Below are 18,321 nucleotides of genomic sequence, written 5' to 3'. Positions count from 1 at the left end.
GTATCTCCTCTACCATCGCCAACCCTTCGTTCCCGCCATTTTTATTGGCTACCTTGTCGCTTCGCCCCTCTAACGTCTCCCATGAGAATTTCGGCTTTTATCATGTAATCAGGCTGGGGAATATTTTAAATGGGTCCCACAACGCCGCGTCAAAGCCTCCATGTCTTTTTGTCGAAGATCGCTTCTCTATAGAATCCTAGATTTTAATTAAAAATTTACGCCAAGCAAACGAGCATTCTACCGGTAATAGCGGGGAATCAAGATGTCGGATTGTCTTGCTGATGGGCAGCAACCGCGAATGAAAGATTAATTGCTCCTGTCATTCGTAAGCTGACGTTTGTGACGTGCTCGAAAGCGGAGTGTCCTAGAGCTATTTGTACGAACACTGCAACTTTTCTTAACGAGAATGATTAAGTCATTGATTAAAAAATAAAATAAAATAAAAAAGAAATAGAAATATTCTTAATATTTGCATATTTATAACAAAGTTTTAATCAAAATTTTCATGAAAGTTAAATATATTTAAAATTAATCGAATATAAATTACGTTTGATAAAATATGAGACTTACTTTCGGTAGTAAAAAATATATTGATGGCCATTTATTCGGATAGGAGGACAATGGAAATAATTGTTGTAAAGAATATAAAGAAAAGACGCCTGGTTCATTCGTCATGTTGTCACCGCGGAGCATTAATATTTTACAAAAACGCCAAAGACTATTTTATCCCGCGTCGCCCATTGTTTTTCTATTCGTTTGATTATGCAATACCGAGGGAATGAATTGATTGAATCGCAGTAAATATTTTCGAACTATTAATTTGATGATTAAAACACAACACTGCGCGGACTTGCTTTCACTTCGTATTACTATTACTTTTAAAATGTAAAAAAATGTATACAAAGTAATATCTCTTTTTCGAGACAAGTATTAGGCTGTAAAAATTTTTTTGACAAGCGACATCTAACCAGCGTCTCTTTTTTTTTTATTTTTTATTTTATTTTTTTTTTTAACGTATATAACACCGAGAGCAAACGGCAAAACAAACAATGCTGGAAAATCGTTAAAATTCAAATCTCCGATATATTGTCCTCATTGCGCCTGAAAGGGAAAAAAGAAAGAAACGACAGCAGGAATCCGAACCGTTTTTGTACCGCCCGTTTCCGTGAGAGTTTTTATCGTTGCCGACATCGCTTTTTCGTATTTGTTATATATATATATTTTTTTTTTTCTTTTATCTGTTACATCACCAACGTGCGATAACGTAATCGCTTGTGCGTTCCACGTAGGATGAATAAAGGGTTATCAAGCCACGCGCCAAAAAATTTCGCTCCTTCCTCCCCTAATTTTTTTCCTCCAAATCGTTAATTAAGTGCTCGAGAACTGATTATCTAACGAAGCTGAAAACTTTAATTGTTAATCACGCATGATAGGTAATTCTAGTCGGATCTATGTACCGGTTCTTTACCGACAGTCTCAATAATGGGTGTAATCAAGCGCGCGATAATCAACTCACTTTTGTGTACATTAAGTTAGCGCACTAATAATGTATAACTTTTGATGTATATTAATGAGATAAGTTGAGATTCATAGCTTTATACGCAGAACAATTTCCACACTTTCGGGAAAACCTTTGAGAAGTGATCTTTACGGTTTAGCACATAACAATATATATATATTAGAAAGAAAAAAGGAAAATTAAATTTTATTCCGCGGCATGTAAGAGTTTTGCAAGATACTACAATTACCGTATATTGCTTTATCGAGGTATTACAATAATATTAAATTACTATAGAGGGACCATCGCAGTTGAATCACGCGTGTAATTGCACCACGAGCTTCAAATGCTAATTAACGCGGTGAATTTTAGTCGGAGAGAGAAACGTGAGAGTGTCGGAATAACGACTATACGAATTCTATATAGCTGAAGCGTGCCACCAATAGACATGGGCTCAAGAGCCGTGAGACCGTTTCGAAAAGCGCTGATTTTGGAAAAGGGAAATCGATTACGAGAGTGTATTGCTCCTTTGGGATCTTTTCCTACTTACGTAGCAAACTTTTTTGTCGGCACGTTAGACAAAAGCATTAGAAGTACCGAAAAAAAAAAAACTCATATTCTTTGAATACTTCAGGTTTTTATTAAAAAATAGTTGTCATAAAATATAAAAAAAACTTATAATAACAAATTGCTTTCTAAAAGAATAAATTACAAATTATGCTTATCAAGTTTACAATATTACAATACAAATTTAAAAAGAATTCTTTTTGGAGTCCTTGTATCGTCGGAGCTTTTATACATATATATACATTTTTTGACGTAACATACAGTGATATCGTCAATAAAGTCTCTCGAAAATCGAATCGTTTCTCATCAAATTTTTATCAATCTTGGCGAAGTTCTCGGAAATTTCTCGACTTTTGTTCTCGCATTCGTCGATCTCAAGTTTAATTACGTTATAAGACTTTCATTGTACGTGATGTAACTGTGCTGCAGTTTGCGAGTTTTGTGCCACTGGTACTTTCTGAAAGGTGGTATTCATTTCGAACAAAACAGCTCGAGTACCCTCCACCCCTTTTGCCCTTTCTCCGCTGTGCTGCACTTGAGGGGTGGTGCTGTCTTGAGAAGCGATCGCGGTCGGCACGAGGCTCCTTCGGTTCTCATTAAAAGTGCAGGGTATGAGTAGAAGCGATGTTTCCGTTTGTTCGTACAATTTGATGATTCATCGATGCCTGCCGATTCAATCCGAGTTAAACGTCTGAAAGTACGTAATTTTCTGAAAAATTTTAGATAAATTAGATTTAGAATTTTCATTGTTTACAATTAGCTTGACGCAGGCAATTCTTTCTACATTAATTTCTATTTACGAAGTAAAAACAATATGATAACATGTTTAAATATCAGATGAATTGATGAAAAAAGCACTAACGGGAACCGATAACGCGGAATGTGGCAATTTGCCTTTATTATCTGGAAAAAAAATATATTTTTTTTTTTTTTTGCCTTCTAAATTACGCATTACGTAATACGCGCAGTGGGACTTGCGAGAGCGGTTTTCCAACCATTATTATAGTAATGCCGACTTTAAAGCGATTTCTTGAAAAGTGGTCTTATGGTGCGCTCGAGGGCGGAATATCGCGCAGACCACACTCGCCGCAGGGGTGGCTTCTAAAAAACGGGATTCGTGACACGAATCTATGATATTTTCTCTTGCAATTTAAGCGTCATTAAAACGTTACCTAAAAACTTCATGTTCCTCCCGTTTTCGCGCTTTTCCTGGAATGCGCGAACGAGTCGCGAAGCGCACGCCACTGTCAGTAAATCGATGCGGGGGAGACGACGCGATCCTCACCCTCTGTTCCGCCACCGCCACCATCACCGCCCACGCCGCCTTCTCTCTCTCTTCGGTAATTTAAGCTCCGACTCGGTTCAGCTGAGTTCAGTTGCGCCACTTGGCCGTTGCGGTTCGCGTGCCGTTGCAAGCTCGCGGGGAAACTTCTTTCGTGCGCAATTCTAAGACTGTTTTTCCCTCCCTTTTTTTTTTTTTTTTTAATTTACGATCTGATTCTACTTCCGTTTCTCCTCCGCTCGCGAATATGAGGTGCACGTATTAAACAAGACGGAAGATTCGCAGCAAAAGCGCAGCAAAACTTTTACGGTTTCTTCTCGCAAGAGTCCACAATTACCACAAGGTAAATAGTTTGAATGTATCATGAAACGGATAGCACACTGACGGATTATCTCGCGGATTTTTCAATCGCCGAAGCTCAATGGGAGATTTGATAAACGATTAAATAAAACTTTTTTAGTTGGCTGTTTAATCTGATAACACTTGCCGTGATCGCGTCATTTCATTCACGAGTGCGGGCCCGCGCCAAGCACGCGGCCACGTTTTTCAATAGATTCCACATCCATATCATTTGCAATCGGCATCATTATTATTTAGAACTCGATGCTTGAATTCAGTGGAAAAACTATTGAAAATTAGGAGTGCTTTGAATTTACGTTGCAAAACTTTTATAAATTTATATCAGACCATTTTTTTCCGACGGTTTTATTCAACATTCGTTTGTTTTAATAAAACATTGTTTTCTTAAAATTTAAGATGTTTTTAAAAATGTTAATATTAAAATTTAATTTTTTTTATACTGTGTTTGACAGTGCCTTATTGATAGAGATGCTCGTTTTTATATTTGTTAAATTAAAAATTTTTTTTTAAGGTTTCTGTGCTTTAAATTAACGTTGCAAAATACTTCTTTTATAAATTTCTTTTTTACTTTTTTTTTTTTACGATAGTATCATTTAATATTCTTTTATTTTAATAAAACATCGTTTGATTAAAACTAGAGATATATTTAAAACATACTAATATTTAAAAATCACTATGTTTAACAGTGAGTCTTATTAGCGGAGATGCTATTTTTATATTCGTGAAATTTAAACCATTTTTTAAGGCTTCCGTTTTCCAAAATGTTACGTTTATTTAGTTTTAATATCTCGGACTTTTACTTAAACGCTTCGTAGATAGTGTCAGATAAATAATATTGATACAAAATTTTTATTTTCAAGTTAAATTTCAAAGTTGGCGGATTGACAAGAATAAATTATCGGGTGACAACGAAAGATCGTCTTCGTTGAGAACAATAGAATTTCTAGGCACATGTAATTGTCTTCTTTAGTGCGTTAATTTTATTTTAAAAAGTAAGAACCCGAATCTTTCGTATCGATGGCATGCACATTGATAAGCCGAGAATCAATGATGTTCGTTTAGATTCTGATTGGAACGTCGGGCGTGATCACGTAGGAAAGCAGCGTGTTCAAAGTTCTCATTCATTGTTACGTGCCAGTTGCACACACGCTGAATGAAGGTATCTGTGGAATTTGCGGGTGTATCTCGATTGCAATTGGTTCGTAGATAATAGTAATGCTGAAAAATTCAGCGGGACACGCAGGAATAAAACCGAGCACGAAAAAAGTAGTTGAGAGAAAATCAATATGCTAAAGTTTGGCGATGTTCATTACATCGATCTCAATTTAGTCGATTCGATATTATAACCGTGTGGAAGATACTCTCCTCTCCCCGCGTTATTATTCATGCGACAATTTGCGGCGACTTTGAATAATTACTGATGTAACAATCAGAATTAGAGCGGCGTTCTAATTAAAAATTGCTATCGCGCAATATTAAACATCTTTCAAACTGCGCGGTATTGTAAAATTTAATATGCGATAAGAGAGATTTTCTCCTTCCACGGAGAGACAGCATTGGAAAGAGAGACCTCATAATTCATTACGGATGATATCGTTATTGCAAGTGTGATTACGATTGTGCGATATAAAATTAAACATTGTTCGCGTCATTATAGAGCGTACGTTATCGATAATGACAAAGGGGCTTACAACGATCAAAGAGCCGCGTATCGCTCGGCTTAATACCCTTTTAAGAGCACGTGTCAACTGCGGAGAGATACTCGGATCAACTCAACGACCCGAGTGCGAGTGACAAAAAGCGGCCTCGTAATTAATCACCGCCGATTCCTCGCGCGAACGCGCCCCCCGTACGTGAGGGCGGCCGCGATAATTTTTCTTCCCCGACCGTCGCACCCCCAGTTCGGCCGATTCAGATAGAGTTCGGCAGACTTTTCGCGTTTCTATCCGAAGTTTGTTAATGCTTGATTTCGAAGCCCCGAGAATTTCATCCGCGAACAATTTCAATCCACTCTGGGATTCCACCGCGAGCCCTTCGAACCAATGGATCGCATCGGGAGAAGAGCTCCCCGGTTCCGTCCGATAACACGCTCGTATAAATTAATTCCTCGCGAGATGAAAGGTTTTCGCGAACTGCGGAATATACGGCATTTCGTGTTTCGATTTACTACTACCTCGAAACTTCGCCGTTTGCCGAACTCGTGGCGAGCAAGTTCATTCGGATGAACATTCGCCCGCCGCCAGCGTAATACGTTAACCCTCTTGTAATTTGCATTATATCTTGCACATGCTTCTGAAAGAGAGAGAGAGAGAGAAAGAGAGAAAAAGATCATTTAATTTGATAATATATATAGTATAGTAATATGTGAATACACACATAATTTTTATATGCCTTACGACATTTTATAACTTTTTTTTTTTTTATATAAAAATTGTTTTTATCTCTTGCAAAAAGATATCACACTTGACATTTCTAACGAAGGTGCGGTGTTGAAGGGTTCATCTTCTTCAGTAAACAGTTATCGAGTTTATGTGATATTGGAATAAATCTTGCGTGGAATATAACAGAGATTTAATATAAAGTTATCTACGTATACTTTCTCTCGGATTTTTAGGAAGGAATTTTTGTAAATTTAGACGCGTAATTTTTAAAATCAACTATAATAATATATACGGCGGTAATATTTTTTTCGTCTAATTTGAATTACTTTGCCAAATATATACGTCATAAAACAGATCTGAACGCACGATCGTTACCGTCATGGTAAGAATTTAAATGAACGCTCCGGAGGCATATATTCACCGGTACTTCAAGGGTTAAGACCCTTCGACTTTCGTATTAAATCCTGTGCGGCAGGCGAACATACATCAAAAATGAACGTGAATAAATTTTACAGTCCAAGAAGTCTGCTTTTCCACTTAGAGCATGTTCTTTATCACTTGAAAAATAGGGGTCTCAGTTCGTACGATTTTTTTTACAACGATATATTTCACAAAATTATTATTACACTTAATAATAATACCAAAAATTCAATAGTAATTTTATATTAAAGATATCATGTTAAGTAAATTCTTAAAAAATGTTATACTACATTTACAGTTTTCTTTTTATGCAAATGCATCTTTTTCTCACGTCGTAGTATTCTAGTAAAGATTCTGCTGCCGTCGTATCTATTGAAGATTTCTTCGCTCCACTCACTTCGCGAGAGTTTCGTAAATGTCATAAAGCAGTTCGATGAAATCGCGAGGGAAAAGGCGGTGCGAAAAAGAATCGGACGGGACGCGTTGGGAGAAATAGAGAACTGCGTTCTGAAATTTATTCCGGAGGTTCCCGCGCCGTTCCCGCCGTCCGCTCCATTCTAAAAGTCTCGAAGGGCTTTTACCGGGGGTGTCGGCTGAAATTTCGCGGGACGTGAGTTCGATTTGAGTGCCAGGTGCCCAGATTCGCGAAAACGACGACGTATCTTCATTCGACGTGAAATAGATAAGCGGTGCGCGCGCGTCAACGTCTCGGAGTTTTCGCGTATTACGTGTACACATGCACGTATGCAGATGAGATTTTTTTTTTTCTTTTTTTACCATTTAATTAACCGCGAATTTTGAGGTCAAACATGTTTTTATCCAACGGTGCCGGGAGTTTGATTTGAATATTACCTTCAGATATTACGTTTGGATTTTTCAATTTCGAAAGAATTTATTCTGCATTTTTGAATCAACATTTCTTCGCTTGTATCGCGATTTACCGAGCGCTATATATATTATATTCCCCGCAATTTTCCAAAAGCTCGCGGAGCAACACGTATAAGTTGCATGTTTTCCATTTCCCGTGGTTGGATATCTCGACGATACGTCCAGCCGGTGACGCTGTCATATCAGCTTCCATTGTTGTTTTAATTCAAAACCACCGGCGGCAGATATTTCTATCGGGTCCTTTAAAGGCTCATCAGTTATGCATGGAAATAACGATGGAATAAAAAAAAAGAATTCGATGAACTCAGGTTTTCGCCAGGATGCGCATCCCGGGGCTCGCGGATCTTGACGTGAACGCGACATCGTTCATCCGCACGCACTAATCCGGGGATTAGGACCTTACGCGGGGCAACACGAGCAAACGTAGCGATGTATGTTGACGTACTTCGTTGAATTCGACGTCGATTTATTCCAAGTTCTGTTTAATTGATGCAGTTTAGTTTGATACACAGTAGATTTAATTGCGTGTGCGTTGTTGGCGATTTCCTCAGCTTTATAAAGCTCCGCGTATCTCGTGCCTTTAAATCTCTATCTCTGAGAATTAGCTGCTATTTAACTCAGAGAATTACGTTTATTGCTTTTTATCTTCCTCTCTCTCTCTTTCTCTTTCTTCTTCTTCTTCTCTTATAACTCTTAAATCTCCGGGAACTTTACAAGGGCAGTAGGCGCGACGTTATTACAGAAACGTTTAATTTTAGAAGTTACGAGGCCAGAGAATTAAGTTCCCTGAATGACTTTGGTTTTTACATTTAGAGAGAAAGATAGAGCGTTTAAATGCTACGGTGATTACTAAAATAATTGTCGCACCTTTTTCAATTGTTTTATAAACACTCTAGGAACGGTACCAACGTCAACGTCCTCACGACCTGATTCGACATACGTGCTTAAGTAGCTCTTAGGCGAACTCTCTAATTAGGCGCGCTCTTTAATCAGTACTTGATTAACTTTTACGGTGGAGAAATGCACACCCGCCGCGGTATAAAATGAAATGACAGGCACAAAGATATACGCGATATGAATATTCGCGACCGGCGACGAACTCGTAAACTTCCCTTTACGGATTTCCCGTTTATTCTGCTGAGTAGAACAAGAGTTCCTTCCTACCGCATACAAAAGAATGGAAGATATTGTAGCTATTTTCGCTAATTAAAGTATTCCCTTTCTTGAAACGCAATTCTCAAAGCTGAAAGCTTCTCAAGTTAATCGATTTCGAACGAATGGATTCGTCGAATTTTCCGTGACAATTTTTGTGCCTCCTATCGCATGTATTTTACGAACGGCGAAATTATTATCGCGCAATTCTTCGCGATATTAAAGTGCACGGGAGGAGGGGGAGGACCTCTTACTTTGATATTCTTTGACACTCTTTCTTTCGCTCACGTTTAGCTATCGAACGACGAGTCTCTTTTGCACCGTAATATTGAAATCATATCTCGCACGTAATTCAGTCGACGCGACTCATTATTAATTCTCGCCGAAGGAAGGTACGCTTTTTCCATTTTATTTCTCTCGCCGAAGATCGGACACTTTTGCACTTGACTCTTTCAGCCACGTGACGAGGATACCGCCGTGGTTATTCTGAATACGCGCACGGAAGGACCGACGTGTAGGGGAAGGGTCTTTCGAATTCTTACATTATGCAGCACATGTCACGTGTACAAAGCTTACATCGGGAACGTCTTCAAAAATTCTTTTATTTCTCACATTGCGCAGGAAAAAAAAACCCCCTTTTCTCTCGTAGCCTCTCGTTACTTTTTTGGGAATTTTCTTGAATTGATAATATATTTCTAAGAGAGGACATTCTACGAAAAATAAGGATTATGGCTTTTACTTGGAAACGCAGCCGTATGCTGCTGGCCGTAAAGGAAGCCGGAGAATAACGGCATTGAAATCGCACCGCGTAGTGCGATTTGAAATCGCGCGATGACTACCATTCCGAACGAAACGCGCATTTTTTTCTTCTTCTTTTTTTTCTCATGGATGTAATAGTCTCCATTGACTCGTTACATTATTACGAATTTGCAGTTACGTTGCGAAAAGCAGCATTTTCCTTCGTTCCTTTTAACGGTAATCACGTTCCTTCCCAGTTTTTCTTTCCGGACGATCAAATTCTAAATTATAGAATCTCCCGTTCGAATCGCTGAATAGGAAATTAATTCTTTTTTAAGGTATAAAATATATAATATTTTTTAATAAATTACTACATTTTTTGTAATCTTAACATATTAAAAGAAATTTTCGCGATTGTTATTACGATATATTTTCTTCACACGCCGTTTTAATTTTTCAAAACGTTGCCTAAATCTTTTTTTGTCTCCCGAAAGTTTCATACGCCCAATGTTAAACAATTCGAGACTTTATCCCTCCGAATAATTTGCATATCTTTCACGATCTTTCCGAGTAATTGCATAAAAATTTAAACTTTATGAATGGTTGAGCGATCTAAACGGTATTTCAGATCCGTTGCGTACTCTTTGAAATTCTGTCTTTCATCTGTTTTATATCTGCCTTTGATTATTCATTCATGGTTGACTTTCACCGAATCTCTCTTTACCGATTATCGCTCAAAAATTGAGGTAACATGTTAAACGATTAACAGAAAAAAAAAAAAAAAAAAAAAAAAAAAAGAATCATTATTTGTAAAAGAATCAACGCGACGTTTATAATAATTTTAACTTGATTGCATAATTTATTTGCTTCGATAAATGTACGAAGGGTCTTTCCATAAATTTGTCGAATAACCAAGGTAGTTTCCCCGGGCATCTCTCGAGATTCTTTCGATCGTCTTATCTTTGCGCGGACATAATATTACTCTCGCGCTCTGATCGAATATCCCCGTGAGGAGTTCGCCCGAGCTTTATTCGCATTCAGCTCCGCGCAATTGCGACGAATGCCAATTTTGACGAGTGGTCTTTGACCCCCTTTTCACGGCTGAGTGGCCCGCTTTCTTTTTCCCCGTCGCTTTTGTTTACATCCCCGATGTGCGATCCCCGGGGCACTGCGAATCTCGGTCCTACGCCGTCTCCCGGGAGAAGCCGAAAGAAAATAAACCACGCGGGGTATACGCGAAAGTGCGATTTTGAAATTTGCCCGTTGAACCGTGAATTTCCGCATCGCAAGGACCGCCGATGGATGACGGGACGGGCGTTACAAGATCCGAAATGGTCGACGGAACAAGGTTACTCCATTGATGGATGAATCTCCCGAGGAACAAAATAAAATTCCAAGTTATTCGGACCTCTCGTTTGCAGCGCCGGGCGCGTTGGTTGTTCTTATCGGGTTTACTTTACACTTATATATTGCGCTCGTGATTAGATCAGATTATCAAAATACAAGTTCGTCGCGAGGAAAAGCCCTACGGATTCGTTACTGCGTACATCGCGAGGGAAATCATGAGTATTGTCTCGGTACAATGACATAAAGGTAGACAGAGAGAAAGAGAGGAAGAGAGAGGGAGAGAGAGAGAGAGAGAGAGAGAGAGAGAACGGGGATTACATCTGAGAATGACGCTTAGGGAGATATCCGTCGTTTCGGATGTCGGGAAACCGTGACATCGAGTGATGGATCGTGATGATGACGAACAGCGGAGAATATCGTCGAAAGGCGCGGCAATTATTGTCAACATTCGTCCGTACGCTTATACTTATGCATGTGAGAGGAGGAGAAAAAAACCCCTGCGACCCGCCGTAATGGCGCAACTGCAAAATCGGAAAACTACCCGATCGATCGTTTCTGCGAGCGTGTGAGTGCCCGGGGTTTCAATTTAGACGGCAAGCGTTTACGGATGTCGATGAGGGACGGACGTTACGGTTAATGCGACTTCTAATTAGCCTCGTTAAACTGCGGGGCATTACGTACGAAACTTCACACTCTGACACGCGATTAAAGCAGCTTCGATCGGCGATTACGACGGCCGATTGCTCGCGTCTTAGCAATTTATCCTTGTCGGGGTCTCTAAATAAATTGACAGGTGGCACGTTATCGTTACCCGCCGACGAATAAAACGCGTTTGTTACGGGAACGTTAAAACTTGGATAGGTTTAGATTAGCGAAAACAACGTCGTTAAGCTTGCCCCGCTTTCATAACTCTCTTTATGCCGGTCGGTCGGCGGCGGAGAATCGAGAAAGGCGGTGATTTATCGCGGAGTGGCTGCAATCGCAGCGGCGAGGCGCCGGAGATAACAGAGCGGAATAAATTATAACGAGATCCCTACAAATAGATCAGACGATTTCTTTTCTCCGGGAGTTTCAAAGGGTCGGGGGAGGTTTTAATAATGCGAGTAGCCGGCTCGCGCGGGCCAACGAGCGTCAGCTGCGCACTCGTTGCGTATCAAAGGAGACACGCGTGTTACGGCGTACGTAACATCATTAATGTCGGATATGAGAGCACGTGCAGCCAACACGAGGAAAGGTGCGCCGTTATATACGAGGTGTGTACGGCTAAAGGATGCGTGGGCGAGTCGCGCGGGATAGGGTGTGTTAATTTCGTGTTTGCCACATTTCGTGCCGCGCGCGAACCGCGCGCCGAGTCGCTTTCGGCTTTATCGCCGTCTCGCAGAAGGCGACGGGCAGAAAAACGATAATGCATTTATCGGTCCCGGCCGGGAAAGAGCGGCGCCGTTTCTCCTACGGCTAAATGGATTTCCGAAGCAGCGATTTATCGTAAAAGTGGAGTAAACGCCCTTTGTCCCGATCGCTCAGCCGCGCGAGCCTCAGTCTAATATCACTCATCATTTTGCGCGCCCGTCGTATTAAAAATTCTTTATAACAACCCGGGTACCCTCGCGCTATACCTTTCTTCCGCCCTGAAAAAAAGATCTCGTTTCTTATCGTATCTTTCTCCGCGGTGTCTTTATAGACATAATTAATCCCGGTAAATGAGCCCGAACTTCTATAATTACCCGGGGGAATTTATTTTAAACGTGCATTTTAATATTTATAAAGGAAAAAAGATAGTTAATTTTACGAGGGAAATGATACCCTTTTTTTTCCACGAGCTTTTGTCCGTAATAACTTTACGCAGTTTATACCTTTTTTTTTTCGTTTTTTTATCTACTTTCGTGGCTCGATGCCGCTACACGTAATCGTTTCTGCCGAATCGATATTTCGTACTCTCGTCGAATTATCGTCGTTCGCGTTATCTCGGCGCGGGTTTGATAATCTAGGTAATGTCGACATTGTAAGGTGTATTCGTAATCCACTGCATATCGTAATCCAGGATGTCGTGACATTGTGGGCGGCGACGGATGACGACGGGTATCTGTAACAACCCCGGTAACGCGCCATCATTTGTAACGTTACGACGGCGTGATACGTGCTCAGTATAACGTTACAAGTCGGGCTTTGCTCGCGTGGTCTGGCTCGCCGCGAGGTGATTCCACTGATACCGTCGTAACGCAGCAGTGAACTCGATAATCTCCCGGATACTCTACGAACGTCGGTTTCACCTGAACTCTTCCCTTGTCGTTTGTAACTCATACCGCAAAAAAGATTATAAAAGGTCAGTCGTGCATAAGTTCCGCCGTGATGGTCGATAACGCTACCGAGATGATCAATTTGCGCGATTCGATTCGGACATGATTATTTTATTTCGGTACGAGGTTTCGCGAACGGAAACTCCTCGAACGCTAAAGTGAAATAATTTCTTTTTTCTCTCTCTCTGTTTTTATCTCTTCGTTTATTTATTAATTTACCTATCAGACGAACGATAAAATATTCTTGTTTTATTACGTATAAATAAGTGAAAAGTATACGGAGCAAAAGAGGAAAGAACGTGAGCCAATAAAGTTATTTGAGAACGACAAAAAGCGAGCCGCGCGTGCAGGCTTTCTAAAATACAGACGTTAATTTTTACGTAATTTATTTTATATTTTAACGAGATAAAGATTTTCCGTGGATTTGTAAGGATGAACGGCGAGGTAGGAACGACGTGAAAATCTGTGCAGCATCCCGCCACGCAATTATTTAAGGATTAAGGGTTAATACAACCGCAGAATCGATTCCGCGCACGGACGTTTATCTCTCAATCTGTAACGAGATTCTAGATTTTCGCGGGAACGTCGAGACCGCGACGCTAACTGTTTCCGACCTATTTCGATTGCTCCTTAGCCGGTCTGCCCTGTGGCAGACCGCTACTACTTGCCGTCGTACCATTACTGATACAGTGGTCGATTAATAAAGACAGAAATAGAAGAAGCAAAGATCCTCCTTTAATATCACTACCGTCAGAAATCTCATCGTTTTATAAGTTTATTTTAACATTCAATTGTTAAAAATTAATTCTTAGATCGCGCGAAAATAAATTATGTGATTTTAGCTAAAGAAAAATTTAATTTAGTCGAAGCAGAAGTAGAAATTAATTTAAATTCGAATTTAAATAATCCTCTGAACTTAACCGTGTATGGTCAATGGTTATTATTGGTAACGAAAATCCGGTTTTCGTCGATATCGCTGACCGACGCCGACGCCCCGCCGTCGTCGATATGAATGACAGACAATAAACTCGAAAACTAGATCCGCCGATCGAGTCATCGCGAGCTGTACGCTTGTTCTTTTTTTTTCTTTTTTTTTCTTTTTTTCCCAGGAATTCGTTTCCTCGTTTGAATAAACGAGAATGGTCTTTTTATCAGCTGAGCCGAAATTGAAAGCCTGCTTTCACACAAAATATGACGTAGTAACTCTCGAGACTTGAATAGAGATGAAAGAGGACACGGTAAAGTAATCGTGAATGAATTCAATCAGGTTTAAAAATACACAGCTCCACTACTTAATAATAGACCGTAAAAAGGAGCTGTCATCATATTTCGATATGCGGCCGTCGCAATTTTACTGAAAACGCGTCCGTGTGCTATATCTCCTACACGCGAAAATTAAATAGATCAATAATGGCTATTGTTGAGGATGACCGGTAATGGTATATTCAATTAATAATCGCATAGCGAAGTGTATTAATCAAAACAATTATTTATCCTATAATTTCAAATGTTTATCCTCGACCGTGATGTATATTATAATTCGCCGCTATATTCGGCCGAGAAGTTGCTTATCGCGGCAATTCGTGGGTCAGCCAATAATATTTATAATTAATTCGTAGATGCGAAGGAGCACTTTCCCGGGTTTATTTGTCAGCGTCGAGGAGGGGAGGGGGGAGGGGGAGGAGGCTCAGTGACCCGGTGGTGACCCGGTTTTCAGGCTTCTGGTACACTCCTCCCGCGACCTTCTCCCACCTACAAGCACCCAGTTCACTGGCAGCAGACCCAATTGCTGGTTTCCAACTACCTACCCTCTATTCGCGTGGCTTCTTCCTCCGTCACCCCCGCCAACATCCTTGTTCCATAGTCGTCGCCTCCGCCGTTGTCGTCGTCGCGGCCGTCGTTCCTATCGGCACCCGATAGCTTTGATTCCTCGACGTTACCTTGCTCCAACAATTTTTCGCATCCCCCGGAGACCATCCGCCAGACGCCTTTGTACTATCGGATCATTACTGACGTCTAAACGTACGAAAGTCGGGCTTTTAAAAGCGACCGTAAAAAAAAAGATGGAGTCGTAATCTTAAAATTGTTATTTAATGAAAGTACTCGGCACGGACGCTCGAGTAACGACGCGGCCCGTTTTATTTATCCGCCAACTGCCATATTTAATAATCCGCGAGAAATATTATGACGAATCGGCACGCCTTGATCCGCTCTACTTTGCTCACAAGGGGAGCACTCCTGTCGGACAAGTCCAAGGGTTCGTCGAAAGATCGATGAGCATCTTGAGGGTGCTAGAGAGTTCGAAGAATTCCTACAGATTTCTCAAGAATAATTGAGATAACCTGATAGTTGCGAAAGCCTTTTCGGCGGAGTTCGAGAACGAAATCGGAAATATTTTAGCGTTTCAGAACGGCCGGGTCACTGTTTATAATAAACGCTCGCTCCGAAGCGACGCGAAGGAGTAAAATTATTGAATGATTTATTTTCTGGTCGCTGAGAAAACTCGGAGGTTCCTGAAAAGCGCGGTCTCTCCACCGACAATTTTTTCTCCTCGGTATTCTCTCCGAAGCTGATTAAAGGATTATGCTAAACGCCATTGTGCAGCGCACGGTAATAATGATTCTTTCGATATTGAATTTTACATAGTTTTTCCTCTCCCTCTCTCTCTCTCTCTCTCTCGGTCTCTTTTTCTCTTTCTCAACCGGGTGCTGGCAATGGAATCGGAGGTTTCAATAAAGGATGCTAATTGTGTACGTTATTGGGAACGGCGAACGCTTCGGGAAATCTATTCGATGGAAACAGACATTCCGCCACATATAAAAATGTTTTGCGGTCGCGAGGCACAGATAAATTAATTCCACTGTGATATCTGTGGTCGTAAAATACAAAAAGATCGTAATACGCTCTGGTATTTTTTTTGTTCCTCGTTTACGGAATTTATTGAGATATACAGGATTCCGAAATTGTCGACCTACCGTGCGCAGTTCGCTTCGGAACGTGTACTAATATATAAATAATATTAAAATTAATATTAAATATTTATTATGATTTCTATATTAATAAATCTATAAATAATGACAACTTGTGCGTAATTTGTTCGAAGTAAAATATAAAATAGTCCGGTAAACAAAAGCCCCGCGATAAACAAGCAGTAATGCTGCGCGAAACAGCCAATTTGACGATACGATCGATGAACGGGTGCATCTCGTTTTTAACAAAAAAAATTTCGCTGATTTTATTGCTGTATGCCTTTTTTCTTTGCTATTTCTCTCTCTTTCTCTCTCTCTCTTGCTGTCTTTTTTTTTTTTTTTTTTTTTTTTTTACCGAGAGACAAATCGAGACCGCCATTTTTTTCATTGCAAGGCGAACAACGCTCGGCCTCGCTAATGGAATATTTTTCAACGGTTGTCTGCGTGACAGCCATCGTTGCTGGGGCCTGTAACAAGTTTTTCCTGATGCCTTTCGCAAATGTAATATAGTGCTCCGGTCGGCTTTCGGGAGGTACAATAATGGGACAATGTCGTTATTTTCATAAGCGCAATATGTAAAATACAAATATTGTTAGTGTTTTAATTAACTTTACATAAAACAGAATAATTAAATGACATGTTCGTTAAGATTAATTCTTTTTTCTGCTTAAATTTAACGTAAAAATTCAACTCGAAAAGCATTACGCGATATATTTTGAACAGAGGCTATTTACAATATTCTGGTGGATCCGAAATGGAAACGCAATTGCGTAGTAAATTTGCACGACCTAGTAATAAAAATTTATTCGATTCTATAAAAATATTTCTCCATTTCTTTTCACTTTGTAACGCTTCGCGCTTTGATGTGCGCTACGTCATTGGAGGTGTGTTTTTATTATATTACGTTAGATGAATTTGATATTAAACATATGAAATTGGTTTTAATACCGCCATTGTCCCGACGCGATTATAAAAATCCCCGTGTGCCGACTTTAACGAAGTAATTTACTCAGGCTGACATCACCGACATCGACTCGAACACAATGTGCCAGCTGCACCCTCTCGGACTCCCAAAGCAGAATTCGGTCGCTGATCGGGAAATTTCTCGTCGACCTCCGGGGATCGTGGCTTTTGTCTCGGTTAAAAGCTACTCAGCAAACGTCCATTTACTTTGGCTTCTCTCGATCCGGGGCACGCAACGAGTGAATGTAAAATTTACGTGTATTGAGGTAGGATTCGCGCACGTGTGCGAGCGAAGAGTCCGGGCCGTATAACAATAACGAAGAGGACGGGCACAGATATATCTCGATATTTTTTAAGTTGCTGTTTCAGTTATAATCACAGGCGAGGACTTATTCGTGGAAAATAAAAATATATATAGTATATGCGTGTATTGATAGCACGCGATGTAACTAATTGTTTCGTCAAGTGGACGACTTCGTTGAATATCCGATTTTATAATACGAAATAAAAACTTATTTACCCGCCGTATAAAGAGAAATATTTTAAAAAATTTGTAAATAATCTAGTAAGCCGTCTTAGAGCCGTTTAACTGAAGAAATTGGATTTTATATTGCGTTCTGTAATACACTGTTGCGTTCCCCATAAGGTGCTCGTTCGATCGGAAGGCTCTCTCCCGTCGCTCCAACTGTCACCCGCGTCACACTCACACTCCGCGGATAAAAAACTGCCCGGGATTGCAAAAACAAACAAGGAACTTTATTAACCGAGCAATAATATCAGGAATATACATCAACTCCTGTCAGAGTCCCGGGAAAGACTAAACGTAAACGCGACACGACAATATCCCGTTCTCCAGCAACCGGGAACTGGCAATTCAGCTTCGCGGAAGTTTTCACACGCGGGAACGTCATCCTCGGGAGACGAGCTCCACGCCGTGCGCCAGCCTCGGTACCTCGATCCGTGCATAACAATACATATACGCGACGTCGCGATATACATTAATATTAACGTTAAATTATACTGATAATGATGTATCCCCGGTTAGTTCAATTACGGAGGCATTATGATAGGCACTTTGTAAAATTACTTCTCCTTACTTAGAAGTGAAACGCATTTCTCAAAGCGACGCTCCACGTGTCACGCTGAAACTGCTAAAGCGCAGTAATAATTTCGCGTTACTTGCGTGTAATGCGATTATAACGTTGCAGGAGAAAGCATTCGATTATATGCCCTTGCAAATTTGGCTTTGGCATGGTAATTAATGCATAATAACAGACGCGCGAGGCGTGTATATATTATACCATTTCAGTCGGCGACGTTTTGCGAAGCAGCTAATACGTGTTTATGAATTCTCTCAAATTATTAGGTACGTATATACAGTGTAAAATACATATTGCAGTAATGAGCCGTGCGTAAACGCTTTGTCGCTCGCGTCGTATTCGGTGCCGCAGGGTTTTTT

At 40.4% G+C, this 18,321-nt stretch overlaps 1 protein-coding gene across 1 annotated transcript in view; it reads left to right on the top strand.

Moving 5' to 3' along the window:
• Positions 1-1,003: 1,003 nt before the first annotated feature.
• The window catches only part of LOC139103850 (uncharacterized), a 41,561-nt gene continuing 24,243 nt past the window's right edge, over positions 1,004-18,321 (top strand). Inside the window, exon 1 of the mRNA XM_070658928.1 lies at positions 1,004-3,690. The gene's annotated coding sequence lies outside the window, so the exon portion shown is untranslated. The remainder of the gene's footprint in view (positions 3,691-18,321) is intronic.

Source organism: Cardiocondyla obscurior, linkage group LG07 (genome assembly GCF_019399895.1).
Source record: "Cardiocondyla obscurior isolate alpha-2009 linkage group LG07, Cobs3.1, whole genome shotgun sequence".
NCBI classification, from domain to species: Eukaryota; Metazoa; Arthropoda; class Insecta; order Hymenoptera; family Formicidae; genus Cardiocondyla; species Cardiocondyla obscurior.
Note: the sequence above shows the minus strand (reverse complement) of the source record. Positions and strands in the feature narration are given on the sequence as shown.